General features: G+C 35.7%; 1 protein-coding gene and 1 pseudogene across 2 annotated transcripts in view; both read right to left on the bottom strand.

Moving 5' to 3' along the window:
* Positions 1–14,080, bottom strand: part of LOC136400107 (cytochrome P450 4X1-like) — a 72,732-nt gene that overhangs the window by 14,767 nt on the left and 43,885 nt on the right. The window lies entirely within an intron of this gene.
* Positions 2,797–3,165, bottom strand: LOC136400110 (GTP-binding nuclear protein Ran-like; annotated as a pseudogene).

The raw sequence follows: 14,080 nt of genomic DNA, 5'->3' as shown, positions 1-14,080 counted from the left end.
TGGAAGTATATACTATGCTCATGGTTAGGAAGAATAAACATCATTAAAATGTCTATAATACCCAAAGTAATTTATAAATTCAATGCAATACCAATTAAAATACCAATGACATACTTCAAAGATATAGAACACATATTCCAAAAATTTATATGGAACCAGAAAAGAACATGAATAGCCTCAGCAATCTTGAAAAGGAAGAATAAAGCAGGAGGTATCACACTTCCCGTTATCAAGTTATACTACAAGGCCATTGTACTCAAAACAGCCTGGTACTAGCATAAGAACAGGCATATAGATCAGTGGAACAGAACAGAGAACCCAGAAATAAACTCACACCTTGATGAACAATTGATATTTGACAGAGGCAGTAAGAGCACACAATGGAGTAAAGACAGCCTCTTTAATAAATGGTGTTGGGAAAATTGGACAGCTACCTGCAAAAAAATGAAACTAGACCATCAACTTACACCATTGACAAAAATAAACTCAAAATGGATAAAAGACTTAAATGGAAGCCATGAAACCATAAGCACCTTAAAAGAAAACATAGGCAGTAAGCTCTCCAACATCTCTCGCAGCACTATTATATTATATTTGCTGATTTATCTCCACTGGCAAGTGAAATAAAAGACAGGATAAACAAATGGGACTATATCAAACTCAAAAGCTTTTGCACAGCCAAAGACAACAAGAACAGAATAAAAAGACAAATTACACAATGGGAGAACATATTTGACAATACGTCTGATAAGGGGTTAATAACCAAAATTTATAAAGAACTTGTAAATCTCAACACCAGGAAGACAAATAATCCAATCAACAAGTGGGCAAAATAAATGAATAGATACTTCTCCAAAGAGGACATACAGATGGCCAATAGGCATATGAAAAAATGCTCAATATCACTAATCATTAGAAAAATGCAAATTAAAACCACAATGAGTTATTATCTCATACCAATCAGAATAACACTCATCAACAAAACAACACAGAGTAAGTGCTGGTGAGGATGTGAAGAAAAGGGAACCCTCCTATACTGCTGGTGGGAATGCAGACTGGTGCAGCCACTGTGGAAAACAGTATGAAGATTCTTCAAAAAATTAAAAACCAAACTGCCCTTTGATCCAGCTATCCCACTTTTAGAAATATACCCCAAGAACACCATAGCACCGTTCCAAAAGGAGCAATGCACTCTCATATTTATAGCAGCATTGTTCACAATAGTGAAGATCTGGAAACAGTTCAAGTGTCCATTAGTGGATGAGTGGATTAAAAAGCTTTGGTACATATATACAATGGAATACTACTCAGCCATAAGAAATGATGACATCGGATCATTTACAATAACATGGATGGACCTTGATAACATTATACTGAGTGTAAATAAGTAAATCAGAAAAAACTAAGAATTATATGATTCCATACATAGATTTGACATAAAAACAAGACTCAGAGACATGCACAAGAGTGTGATGGTTACCAGGGGATGGGGGGAGAACGAGAAGGAGGGGGTGGGTGGAGAGGAAGGGCACAAAGAAAATCAGATAGAAGGTGATGGAAGACAATTTGACTTTGGGTTAGATGTATGCAACATAGTCAAATGTCAAAATAATATGGAGATGTTTTCTCTGAACATATGTACCCTTATTTATCAATGTCACCCCATTAAAATTTAAATACAAAGAATATATTATAAAAGCAAATGATAAGTCAAAGAAAGTTGTTTGATTATGCAAAACCAACTTTTATTTCATTGGTGAAAATGCACTATACAAAAGGCTGAAAGTACTGGAGTATCTGCATGTTCCCAGATCCCCTAATTTTTGTGAGCAGTGTAGAGGCAGAGTTAAAAACAATTGTTATAAGGATGCTCAAGAAATTTAGGAGAAGAATGGAGGACCTTAGTGAGAAATGAAATGTAGAGAGAGTAAGCCAGAAAAAGGACATAGAAAATACAACAAGAACTAGACAGAAATGAAAAATACAGTATCTGAAAGGAAGAATACACTAGGAAGAATCAATAGCAGGTTAGATGAAGCAGAGGACTGCATATGCAAATTAGAAGACAAGGTAACAGAAAACACTGAGGCAGAGCAACAAAAAGGAAAAAATAATTCTTAAATGAGAAAATCCTAAGGGAACTCTGTGACAACATCAAGCATAACAACATTCACATCATGGGGGTATTAGATGGATAAGAGAGAGCAATGAATCCAGAACCTATTTGAAGAAATAATTGCTGAAAACTCCTTTAACCTAGTTAAGGGAAAAGACACATCTGTCTATGAAGCAGAGTTCCAATTAAGGTGAACCCAAAATGGCCCACTCCAAGACACATCACAATTAAAATGGCAAAAGTTAAAGACAAAGAATCTCAAGAGCAGCAAGAGAAAGTCTGTTAGTAAGGGAGCCTCCATAAGGCTGTCAGCTGATTTCTTTTCTTCTTCTTTCTTTTTACAATATTTTAAATAAAAATTTTCTGATTCTAAACAAAAAGTAATGGGAATGACAGAACAAACAAGTTTTCACCACTGAATATTGTTATGCAACTGCAGCAGTCTTATATATGAAATTCATTAAGTAAACAACTGCATTCCAAAACAGCCCAAATATAAAGATTTTTTTTTTAACTTCCATATTCTTTCTGAGGCCTATTTACCTTTCTAAGCTTCCCAAAGATCAAGCACTGGGTCTTCTTAGCTATATAATAAAGTGGTAAACAGCCTGACCTTCTGATATCACAGAACAGTTGCCTATAAAACTAGACTTCTGATGATGGGCCACAGCTTCCTTTTCTCAGAGGCCATCATTCTCATCTGGAAAAGTGGTGGCCTGAGCATCCTTTATATTCTGCTCATACTGTGATTCCAAAGCTGGGTCCATGACAACTTCTCATTGGGCAAGAGCAGGCATGGAGACAAACTCCAAGTTAGGGTCTCCAATTAGTTTTCTAGCAAGTCAGAGGAAGGCTTTACAAGGTTGTAGTTACTTTGGTCTGTTAGTAATGTCATAATACTGAAGATTCCTTTTTCAGTGGGAGACAATTAATTTTGCCTCAATGTTCCTGTCCTTCATACCCACACAACATGATGAGGAAGTTTTTACACACTCGTACCAGATCTTTATGCCAATTTTGTATGTAACTCTTGAAGTTACACTGAACATATAACGGCAAACTGCACATGGATGTAATGCTGTCTCTCAGTTTGCCAAACTTCTCCTGGCCTGCTGTACCTCACATATTGAACTTAATAGGTCCTCTGTTGGAGTGGAACATGAGGGGATAAACCCCAACATGTAGGGCGGTTATGTTCTTTTTCTCAAATTCACCAGGCAGCCTGACCAGGCTGTGGCGCAGTGGATAGAGCATCGGACTGGGATGCGGAGGACCCAGGTTTGAGACCCTGAGGTCACCAGCTAGAGTGCGGGCTTATCTAGTTTGATCAAGGCTCACCAGCTTGAGCCCAAGGTCCCTGGCTCGAGCAAGGGGTCACTCAGTCTGCTGTAGCCCCCTGGTCAAGGCACATATGAGAAAGCAATTAGTGAGCAACTAAGGTACTGCAACGAAGAATTGATGTTTCTCATCTCTCTCCCTTTCTGTCTGTCTGTCCCTATCTGTCCCTCTCTCTGACTTAAAACAAAAAGAAAAAAAATTCACCAGGCAGATGATGTTTCACAAACATAGTTTTCCCAGTTCTACCACCACCACCCAATACAAGTTTGAAGTGAACTTGGGGTTCTCCTCAGTGGCCATGATGATGTTATTTCCAGAGGCATCTCTGCATTTTTCTAAATGAACAGCTGTCATAAAAACACTTCAGGGCAGAAGGGACTGGCATGAAATATTCAAAATGATGAAAACCAAGGATCTAAAACCAAGACTACTCTACTCAGTAAAGCTATCATTTAAAATTGAAGGAAAAGAACTTCCCAGACAAGAATAATCTAAAGTGGTTTATTACCACTAAACCAGTATTACAAGAAATGTTAAAGTGTCTTCATTATGATGGAAGAAAGAAAGAAATGAAAACATAATTATAAAGAATAACATGGCAATAACTATATACTTATCAATAATTACTCTAAATATAGATGGATTAAATGCTCCAATCAAAATACATAGCGTAACTGACTGAATAAGCAACAAAACCCATATATATGCCACCTACAAATGATGCACTTCAGATAAAAAAACACACACAGTCTGAAAGTAAAGGGATGGAAAAAGATATTTCATGAAAAAAAAAAAAGCTGAGATAGCAATACTTATACCAGACAAAATAAAATTTAAAACAAAGGCTATAACAATAGATAAAGAAGAATGTTTCACAATGATGAAGGATCAATCCAACAAGAAGATATAGCCCTAGTAAATATTTATGTACTTTACTCAGGAGCAAGTAAATGTAAAGCAAATAGTGACAGCTCTAAAGGGAGGAATCAACAGTAATACAATTATATAAATAGTAAGGGATTTGAACACCCCATTGACATAAATGGATAGGTCATCTGGACAGAAATTCAAGAGAAAACAGTAGCCTTAAATAACACATTAGACCAGATGGATTTAACTGATATATTCAGAACATTTTATACAAAGCAGCAGAATATACATTCTTTTTAAGCACACATAGTATATTTTCCAGGATAAACCATATGTGACACCTCAAAACAAATCCCAATAAATTTAAGGAGGCTGAAGTCAAATTAATCATTTTCTCTGATCACAATGGTATGAAACTAGAAATCAATTACAAGCAGAAAATTAAAACATACAAAGATGTGAAGGCTAAATAACACGCTACTAAACAATGAATGTATTAAAAACAAGAATAAGGGTGAAATCAAAAGATACCTTGAAACAAATGATAATGAAATCACAATGAACCCAAACCTATGTGACACAGTAAAAGCAATTCTAAGAGGGATATTCATAGCAATAAAAGCTTTCCTCAAGAAATTTTTTAAAAAATCTCAAATAAACAATCTAACCTTACACTTAAGGAAACTAGAAAGAAAAATACAAAAAATGCCCAAAATGAGCAGAAGGAAGGAAATAAGGGAAGTCAGAGTGGAAACAGACTAGAGTCTAGAAAAACAATACAAAGATAAATAAAATCAAGAGCTGATTTATTGACAAGATAAACAAAATTTATAAATGTTTAACCAGACTCATCAAGAAAAGAAAAGAACCCAAACAAATAAAATTAAAAATGAAAGATGAGAAGTGAAAACTGACACCACAGAAACACAAAGGGTTATAAAAATATTATGAAGAATTATAAACTAACAGATTGGACAGCTTGGAAGAAATGAATAAATTCTTAACACATATAATCCTTTAAGACTGAAGCAAGAAGATAATCTGATTAGACAAATTACAACTAATCAAATTAAAGCAGTAATCATAAAACTCCCCCCCAAAAAGACATTGATCAAAATTCTACCAAACATTCAAAGAACTAACACCTATCCTTCCTGAAATATTCCAAAAAACTGAGGAGGAGGGAAGGACCTTATGCTCCTTTTACAAGGCCAGCATTACCCTGATTCCAAAACCAAGTGAAGACCTTACAAAAGAGAAAACTATAGGCCACTAGGCCACTAACCCCTATGAACAAAGATGCAAAAATCTTCAACATAATATTAGCAAACAATTCAGCAACACATTAAAAAGATCATATACATCATATACCATGATCAAGTGGGATTTACAAGGTCAGTTTGATATTCACAAACAATTATTGTGATATGCCACATAAACAAAATAATTGATAAAAATGATATGATTGTATCAATAGATGCAGCAAAAGCATTTGACCAAATTCAGCATCTACTTATGACAAAAACTTGCAGCAAAGGTGGGAATAGAGGAAACATATCTTAACACAGTAAAGGCTGTCTATGACAAACTCAGAGTTAACATCAGTGAAAAACTATAAGTGTTTCCCTTAAGATTAGCAACAAGACAAGTATGTCTGCTTTCACCACTCTTATTCAACATAGTACTGGAGATCCTAGCCACAGAAATCAAAGCAGAGGAAGAAATAAAAGTCATAAAAATTGGAAAGGAAAAAGTAAAACTGTCATTATTTGAAGATGACATAATATATAAAAATCCTAAATAGTCCATGAAAAATCTATTAGAACTGATAAATAAATTCTGCAAAGTAACAGGATAAAAATTGGTTGCATTTTTATATACCAATAATGAACAATTAGAAAGATAAATTAAGAAGATAATTCCATTTCAAATTGCATCAAAAAATAAAATAACTAAGAATAAATTTAAGCAAGAAGATAAAATACCTATACTACAAAAATGATAAAATATGGAAGAAAGAAATTGAAGAAAATATAAATTAATGGAAGTATATACCATCCTCAGGGATAGGAAGGATTAATATCATTAAAATGTCCATACTACCCAAAGCATTCTACAGATTCAATACAATCCTTATCAAAACACCAATAGTATTTTTATTTTACAAAAGTAGAACAAATAATCCAAAAATTTATATAGAACCACAAAGACACAAAATAGTCATGGCAATTTTAAGAAAGAACAAAGTTGGAAGTATCATACTACTTGATGCCAAGCTATAATGCAAGGATATGGTGATCAAAACAGCATGATTCTGGCATAAAAACAGACACATAGATCAATGGAACAAAATAGAAAGCCCCCAAATAAACCAATGCCTATATCATCAATTAATCAATGACAAAGAAGTCAAGAATATACAATGGGGTAAAGACAGTCTATTCAAGAAATGGTTTTGGAAAAATTAGAGAGATCAAAACAAAAAAATGAAACTAGATCACCTTTTTGAAATGAATTAAAGACTTAAATGAAAGACCTGAAATTATAAAACTCTTGGAAGAAAACACTCTCTGACATTGCTCTTACTAATATTTTTTCTGATCTATCTTTTTGGGCAAAAGAAACAAAAGAAAAATGTAACAAATGGAACTATATCAAACTAAAAGTTTGCGCACAACAAATAAAACCATCAATAAAATGAAAAGATGATCTAATGAATGGAAGAAGATATTCACCAATGATACATTCAAGAAAGGGTTATAATTCAAAATTTATAATGAACTCATAGAACTCAACATCAAAAAAATAAATAATCCAATCAAAATGAGCAAGGACTTGAACAGAAATTTCTGCAAAGAGGACATACAGAAGACCATAGACATATGAAAAGATGCTCAATGTCATCAATTATAAGAAAAATGCAAATTAAAATCACAATATCATCTCATGCCTGTCAAAATGGCTATCCTCAATAAATAAACAAACAACAAGTACTGGTGAGGTTGTGGAGAAAAGAGGACACTTGTGCACTGTTAGTGAGATTGCAAATTGGTGCAGTCACTATGGATAATAGTATGGAGGTTCCTCAAAAAACTAAAAATAGAAACACCATCTGTGTTGCCACTCCAAAATCTGTGTTACCTCCCCAAAATTCAAAACATTAATTTGAAAAGATATATGCATCCCTATTATCACTGCAGCATTATTTACAATAGCCAAGACATGGAAGCTACCTAAGTGTCCATCAATAGACATTTGAATAAAGAGGAGGTGGTACACACATAAAATGAAATATTACTTGGTCATAAAAAATTAAATCTCTCCATTTGTGACAATATGGATAGACCTAGAGGATATAATGCTAAGTGGTGTAAGTCAGATAGGGAAAGAAAAATTTTATTGATTTTACATATATGGAGTATAAAAAAACAAAGAAAATAAAGCAGTAACGGACTCATAGATGCATACAGCACTGCTGGTTGCCAGATTGGAGGGGGTTTGGGAGGCTTGGTAAAAAAGATGAAGGGATTAAGAATTACAAATTAGAAGTTACAAAATAGTCACAGGATGTTAAATTCAGCATAAGGAAGACAGTCAATAATAATGTAATAACTATGTATGGTGTTATGTAGTTACTAGACATATAAGGGGGATTACTATGTAAATTATATAAATGTGTAACCACTATGTTGTACACCTGAAACTAACATAATAGTAAATGTTAACTATAATTGAAAATACATTTTAATTCAAAATTTAATATTTTCTTAATACTTTGTACTTTATCATAATTATTTAATATAAAGAAAATGTAAAGAATTTTTTCACCAAGTCCTATGAAGATGCCAAAAAATCCACTCCTGTTTACTCCAGTGAGGCATACAAATAGTACATTTTCTGTGTGTGCAATGCTGGGAATAGGTTGGAGAGCTACAGCTAAGTATAATGCCTATTTGTGTCTTATATTGTTTCTAATCTGTTTATTTGTGTCCTAATAATATCTATGTTCATGTGTGTATGTATGTTTGTGAGTGTGCATATGTAGGAGTATCTTGAAAATTTCCTAGGGGAAAATATATTTTATATTTAACATTTATTCAATTCTAGGAACTGTCCAAAGTGTTATACATATATTAACATATTTAATCATCACCACAAACCTATGAGTTAGGTGCTTTTTTCCCTCATTTTACAGATAAAAGTGAGACAAAACAGTAAGCAACTTGCTGTATATTACACCACTAGCTAGTAAGTGGTGGAGCTAAAAAAGGATTAATTACCTGGTTGATAAATATTCTGTATTATGGTGTTCATTAAAAGTAGTGTTGAAGGTGCTTAGAAACTTTAATCTATTTCAACTTTCATATTTATGTTTTGTTAGAACTATTTATTTTTGAATCAAGTTTTATATATATATTTTTTTTATTCAGGTAAGAACACTTAGCCTGAGATTTACCCACTTAACACTTAACACAATTTTTTTTGCTTTTTAAAAAATCCTTGATAACATTATATGAGTGAAATAAGTATAATAAATCAGAAAAAACTAAGAACTATATGATTCCATACATAGGTGGGACATAAAAATGACTCAGGGACATGGACAAGAGTGTGGTGGTTATGGGTGGGGAGGGGAGGAAAGAGAGAGATGGGGTGAGGGGAAAGGAGGGGCACAAAGAAAACCAGATAGAAGGTGACGAAAGACAATTTGACTTTGGGTGATGGGTATGCAACATAATCACATGTGAAAATAACCTGGAAATGTTTTCTCTAAACTTATGTACCCTGATTGATCAATTTCACCCCATTAAAATTAATTAAAAAAATTTATTTAAAAAATTAAATTTGGTCAGAGTAATGGCAGGGTAGGAAGCGATACCGATAAATCTCCCCCAAAACTCAACAAGATCTTCAACCAGAAACAGAAAAACCTATCCTTGGAGCCTCCAGATGTTTCGCAATACACCCAAAGGTATGGTTGAGCGAAAAATTGGCTAAATATATAACAAAACCCCAAAGGAAATAGGGAGTAAGAAATGCTCCGCCTTCCTCACTAACCTAAACAGGGCGGCTTTCTCTGGGATCTGTGAATATAGAAACTGAGGTGGGCAAAGGGGGTGAATAGATCCAGGCCGTGGCACAAACGGCCGAACCAGGCTGTGGCATGGAGATCCAAGCCGAGGAAAAACTGTTCCTGTGGCAAACCGGGCAATACAAGCTAACACTCGCGCCAAACCCAGACAAAGAAAGACAAGTGGGGCAGCCATTTTACCCGATCTCCTGGTCGGCGCGTGCAGATAGTGGGCAAGAGATTTCTTCCAAAGCCCCGGGAGTAGGTGCCCGTGTTACCCCACAGAGAGGCAGAGTCAGAGGCCTTTGTGTGGGCTGAAAGCGGAATCTCTGGGCAGCCACAGCACCCTGGGAAAGCCGCACAAGGGAGGGAGCGAGAACTAATTCCAATGGTGGAACTTTTCCATGCTGGTAGGGGATTTACTCAGAGGGAAACGCGGCCGGCCTGATATCCTGGTCTGCGCGTGCAGATAGCGAGAGATTCTTCCGAGTGCCTCGGCAGTACGCGCCCATGTTATCGCACAGAGGGGCAGAGTCAGGGGCCTTTGTGTGGACCAAAGCGGAATCTCAGGCCGCCACAGCGCCTTGCAAAAGCCGCGCATGGGGACGGAGCGAGAGCCAATTCCAATGCTGGAACTTTTCCATGCGGTTGGGGGTTTCCAGAGCGTGAGACTGCTGGCCAGATATCCTGGTCTGCGCACACAGATAGTGAGCGAGAGTTTCCTCCAAAGGCCCCGGAAGTGGGCGCCCACCTGTGTTACTGGACAGAGTGGCAAAGCCAGAGGTCTTTGAGTGGGTAGAAACCCCACCTGATTATGCTAGCAGCTCTGACTGACTGAGCCTTACCCAGAGCCCTGTGCTGAGTGGGAATAGAGTGGGGAGTGGCCAGCTCTTTGAGCCTCTTACTATCCAGGCAGAGGCAGCAGCAACCCCATAGCTGGATTATCAGGCTACTAATTGAGGAAGGAAAGACTAGGAGAAAGGCTCCAGGAACACGGATTCTCTCACTGTCGGAGCCTATAAATGCTAATGAGCCTCGACTGCCAACGAGACTAAAGCACAATACATGACATCGCCATAGAGACTTATCAACTGCAAACCTCTACCTGAGCGTGCCAAAGGGGCAGAAGTCACCGACCAGGAAGAGGGAGAGAAAAGAAAAAGCAAGAAGATAACCTCTCAAAATCAAGAATAATCTGCAGACTTTATAACCTATCCCATTTTATTATATTTGTTCGTTTGTTTCTCTTATCTTCATTCTTGATTTTTTTTTTTCCTCCTCCAATTTGGCCGATTAACTTTCTGCCCGTCTTACTCTCTCCTCTCCTTGAGCTACACTACCCATAAGTGTTACATCTCCCATTATCTTTTCTTTCCTCTTCCTTTCTCTCTATGAGGGTTGCACTCCAAAACCCTTAACTCTCTCTCTCTCTCTCTCCTCTTTTTTCTTTTTTCGTCTTTTAGTGGTTCCCTCTTTTTTCTCTCTCTCTCTCTCTTTCTTTTCTCCCTCTATATTAGTTTCTTCCTTTCTCCTTTACATCTCCTCTCATTCAAACCTCAATAACAAACAAATTATCTTATCTGGGACTCAAACTTATTTTTGTGGCATTTTGGGGGGTTTTTACTTCACCTTTTTAACTCACTAGCAGTGCTCTCATCCCTGGCTCTCCATTTTATCTAGTTCTGCTCCACTAAATACAACAGTAATTTTTTAATTTGTCCCCCCATTTTTCTGTTTCCCTCTTATTCCTCTCATCATAACTCTTAGTCTACCAACACCTAAAAGCAAATCATTTTATTCTTGACCCAAATTTTTTCCTGATTTGCTTTTTGTGGGTCCATACCCCCTCCTTTTTTTTTTCTTCATTTTTTGCTTCGTTATTACTTTTCCCCAATTCAGACCCTCCATTACAGGAATTGTTTGTTATAATTCACAGTTCACCACAAGATTTTTTCAAAAAAGAGGAGAGAGGAGAGGAGAGGAAAAAAGGAGGGGGGGGGAATAATTTCCTTTTTTTTAATTTTTATTTTATTTTATTTTTCTTTATTTCATTATTAATTTTTTTTATAAAAACCAACTCTTTTCGATTTTTTATTTTTTTAACTTTTTATTCTTTATTAAATCTCATTAATACTATCAACAAAACCACCCTCAGATACCATTAAGGAAGAGAAAATCGAATATCATGGATACAAAAGAAAGAGAGGTAACACAGCTAGATGAGGAAAAATCTATGGAGAAAAAATTTAATATATTGGAAACCTTGGAGCTAAATGACAGAGAATTCAAGATAGAAATCCTAAAAATCCTCCGAGATATACAAGAAAACACAAAAAGGCAATTTAGGGAGCTCAGAAAACAACTCAATGAACACAAAGAATATATGTCTAAGGAAATTGAAACTATAAAAACAAATCAAACAGAGATGAAAAACTCAATTCACGAGCTGAAAAACGAAGTAACAAGCTTAGCTAATAGAACAGGTCAGATAGAAGAGAGGATTAGTGAAATAGAAGACAAGCAACTTGAGGCACAACAGAGAGAAGAAGAAAGAGACTCAAAAATTTAAAAAAATGTGATAGCCCTACAAGAATTATCTGACTCCATCAAAAAGAATAACATAAGAATAATAGGTATATCAGAGGGAGAAGAGAGAGAAAATGGAATGGAGAACATACTCAAACAAATAATAGATGAGAACTTCCCAAGCCTGTGGAAAGAACTAAAGCCTCAAGTTCAAGAAGCAAACAGAACTCCGAGTTTACTTAACCCCAACAAACCTACTCCAAGGCATATCATAATGAAATTGGCACAAACCAACAGCAAAGAAAAAATTCTCAAGGCAGCCAGGGAAAAGAAGAATACAACATATAAAGGAAGGCCCATTAGATTATCATCAGATTTCTCAGCAGAAACTCTACAAGCTAGAAGAGAGTGGACCCCAATATTTAAAGTCCTGAAAGAGAGGAACTTTCAGCCATGAATACTATACCCATCAAAGCTATCCTTCAAATATGAAGGAGAAATAAAAACATTCACAGATACAGAAAAGATGAGGGAATTTATTATCAGAAAACCCCCACTTCAGGAATAACTAAAGGGGGTTCTCCAATCAGATACAAAGAAAAAAAAAAAACAGAGCCACAAGTAAAAGCTCCAAGAAGAACACAAAACCAAATTTAAACTGTGACAACAACAAAAAGAAAAGGAGGGGGAGAAGATGGAGATTAACAGTAGCAAAGGACGATGGAGTGCAAAAGTACTCACAAAATAGTTCGCTACAATGAACAGGGTAGGAACCCCTTTTCATTACTCAAAGGTAGCCACCATTGAAAAAACCACCACAGAAGCACATGAGATAAAAAAGATAGCAACAGAGGAAAGATGTATGGAATACAACCAAATAAAAACAGAAGATAGAAAAACGAAAGAGAAAGATCAAACAAGACACAAAACTAACAGAAAGCAAGATATAAAATGGCAATAGGGAACTCACAAGTGTCAATAATTACACTAAATGTAAATGGTTTAAACTCACCAATAAAAAGGCACAGAGAAGCAGAATGGATTAAAAAAGAAAATCCAACTGTATGCTGCCTAAAGGAAACTCATCTAAGCAACAAGGATAAAAACAAATTCAAAGTGAAAGTCTGGAAAACAATATTCCAAGCAAATAACATCCAAAAAAAAGCAGGCGTAGCAATGCTCATATCTGATCATGCTGACTACAAGACAGCAAAAGTACTCAGAGACAAAAATGGCCATTTCATAATGGCTAAGGGGACACTGAATCAAGAAGACATAACAATCCTTAATATATATGCACCAAACCAAGGAGCACCAAAATATATAAGACAGCTACTTATTGACCTTAAAACAAAAACTGACAAAAATACAATCATACTTGGAGACCTCAATACACCGCTGATGGCTCTTGATCAGTCATCCAAACAGAGAATCAACAAAGACATAGTGGCCTTAAACAAAACACTAGAGCAACTGGATATGATAGTCATCTACAGGACATTTCATCCCAAAGTGACTGAGTATACATTTTTCTCCAGTGTACATGGATCATTCTCAAGAATTGACCATATGTTGGGCCACAAAAACAACATCGGCAAATTCAGAAAAATCGAAGTTGTACCAAGCATATTTTCTGATCAGAAAGCCTTGAAACTAGAATTCAACTGCAAAAAAGAGGAAAAAAATCCCACAAAAATGTGGAAACTAAACAACATACTTCTAAAAAATGAATGGGTCAAAGAAGAAATAAGCGCAGAGATCAAAAGATATATACAGACTAATGAAAATGACAATACGACATATCAGAATCTATGGGATGCAGCAAAAGCAGTGATAAAAGGGAAGTTCATATCACTTCAGGCATATATGAACAAACAAGAGAGAGCCCAAGTAAACCACTTAACTTCCCATCTTAAGGAACTAGAAAAAGAAGAACAAAGACAACCCAAAACCAGCTGAAGAAAGGAGATAATAAAAATCAGAGCAGAAATAAATGAATTAGAGAACAGAAAAACTATAGAAAATATTAATAGAACAAGGAGCTGGTTCTTTGAAAAGATCAACAAAATTGACAAACCCTTGGCAAGACTTACCAAGGAAAAAGAGAAAGAACTCATATAAACAAAATCAAAAATGAAAGAGGAGAAATCACCACGGAC

This window comes from Saccopteryx leptura, chromosome 3 (genome assembly GCF_036850995.1).
Source record: "Saccopteryx leptura isolate mSacLep1 chromosome 3, mSacLep1_pri_phased_curated, whole genome shotgun sequence".
Taxonomy (NCBI): domain Eukaryota; kingdom Metazoa; phylum Chordata; class Mammalia; order Chiroptera; family Emballonuridae; genus Saccopteryx; species Saccopteryx leptura.
Note: the sequence above shows the minus strand (reverse complement) of the source record. Positions and strands in the feature narration are given on the sequence as shown.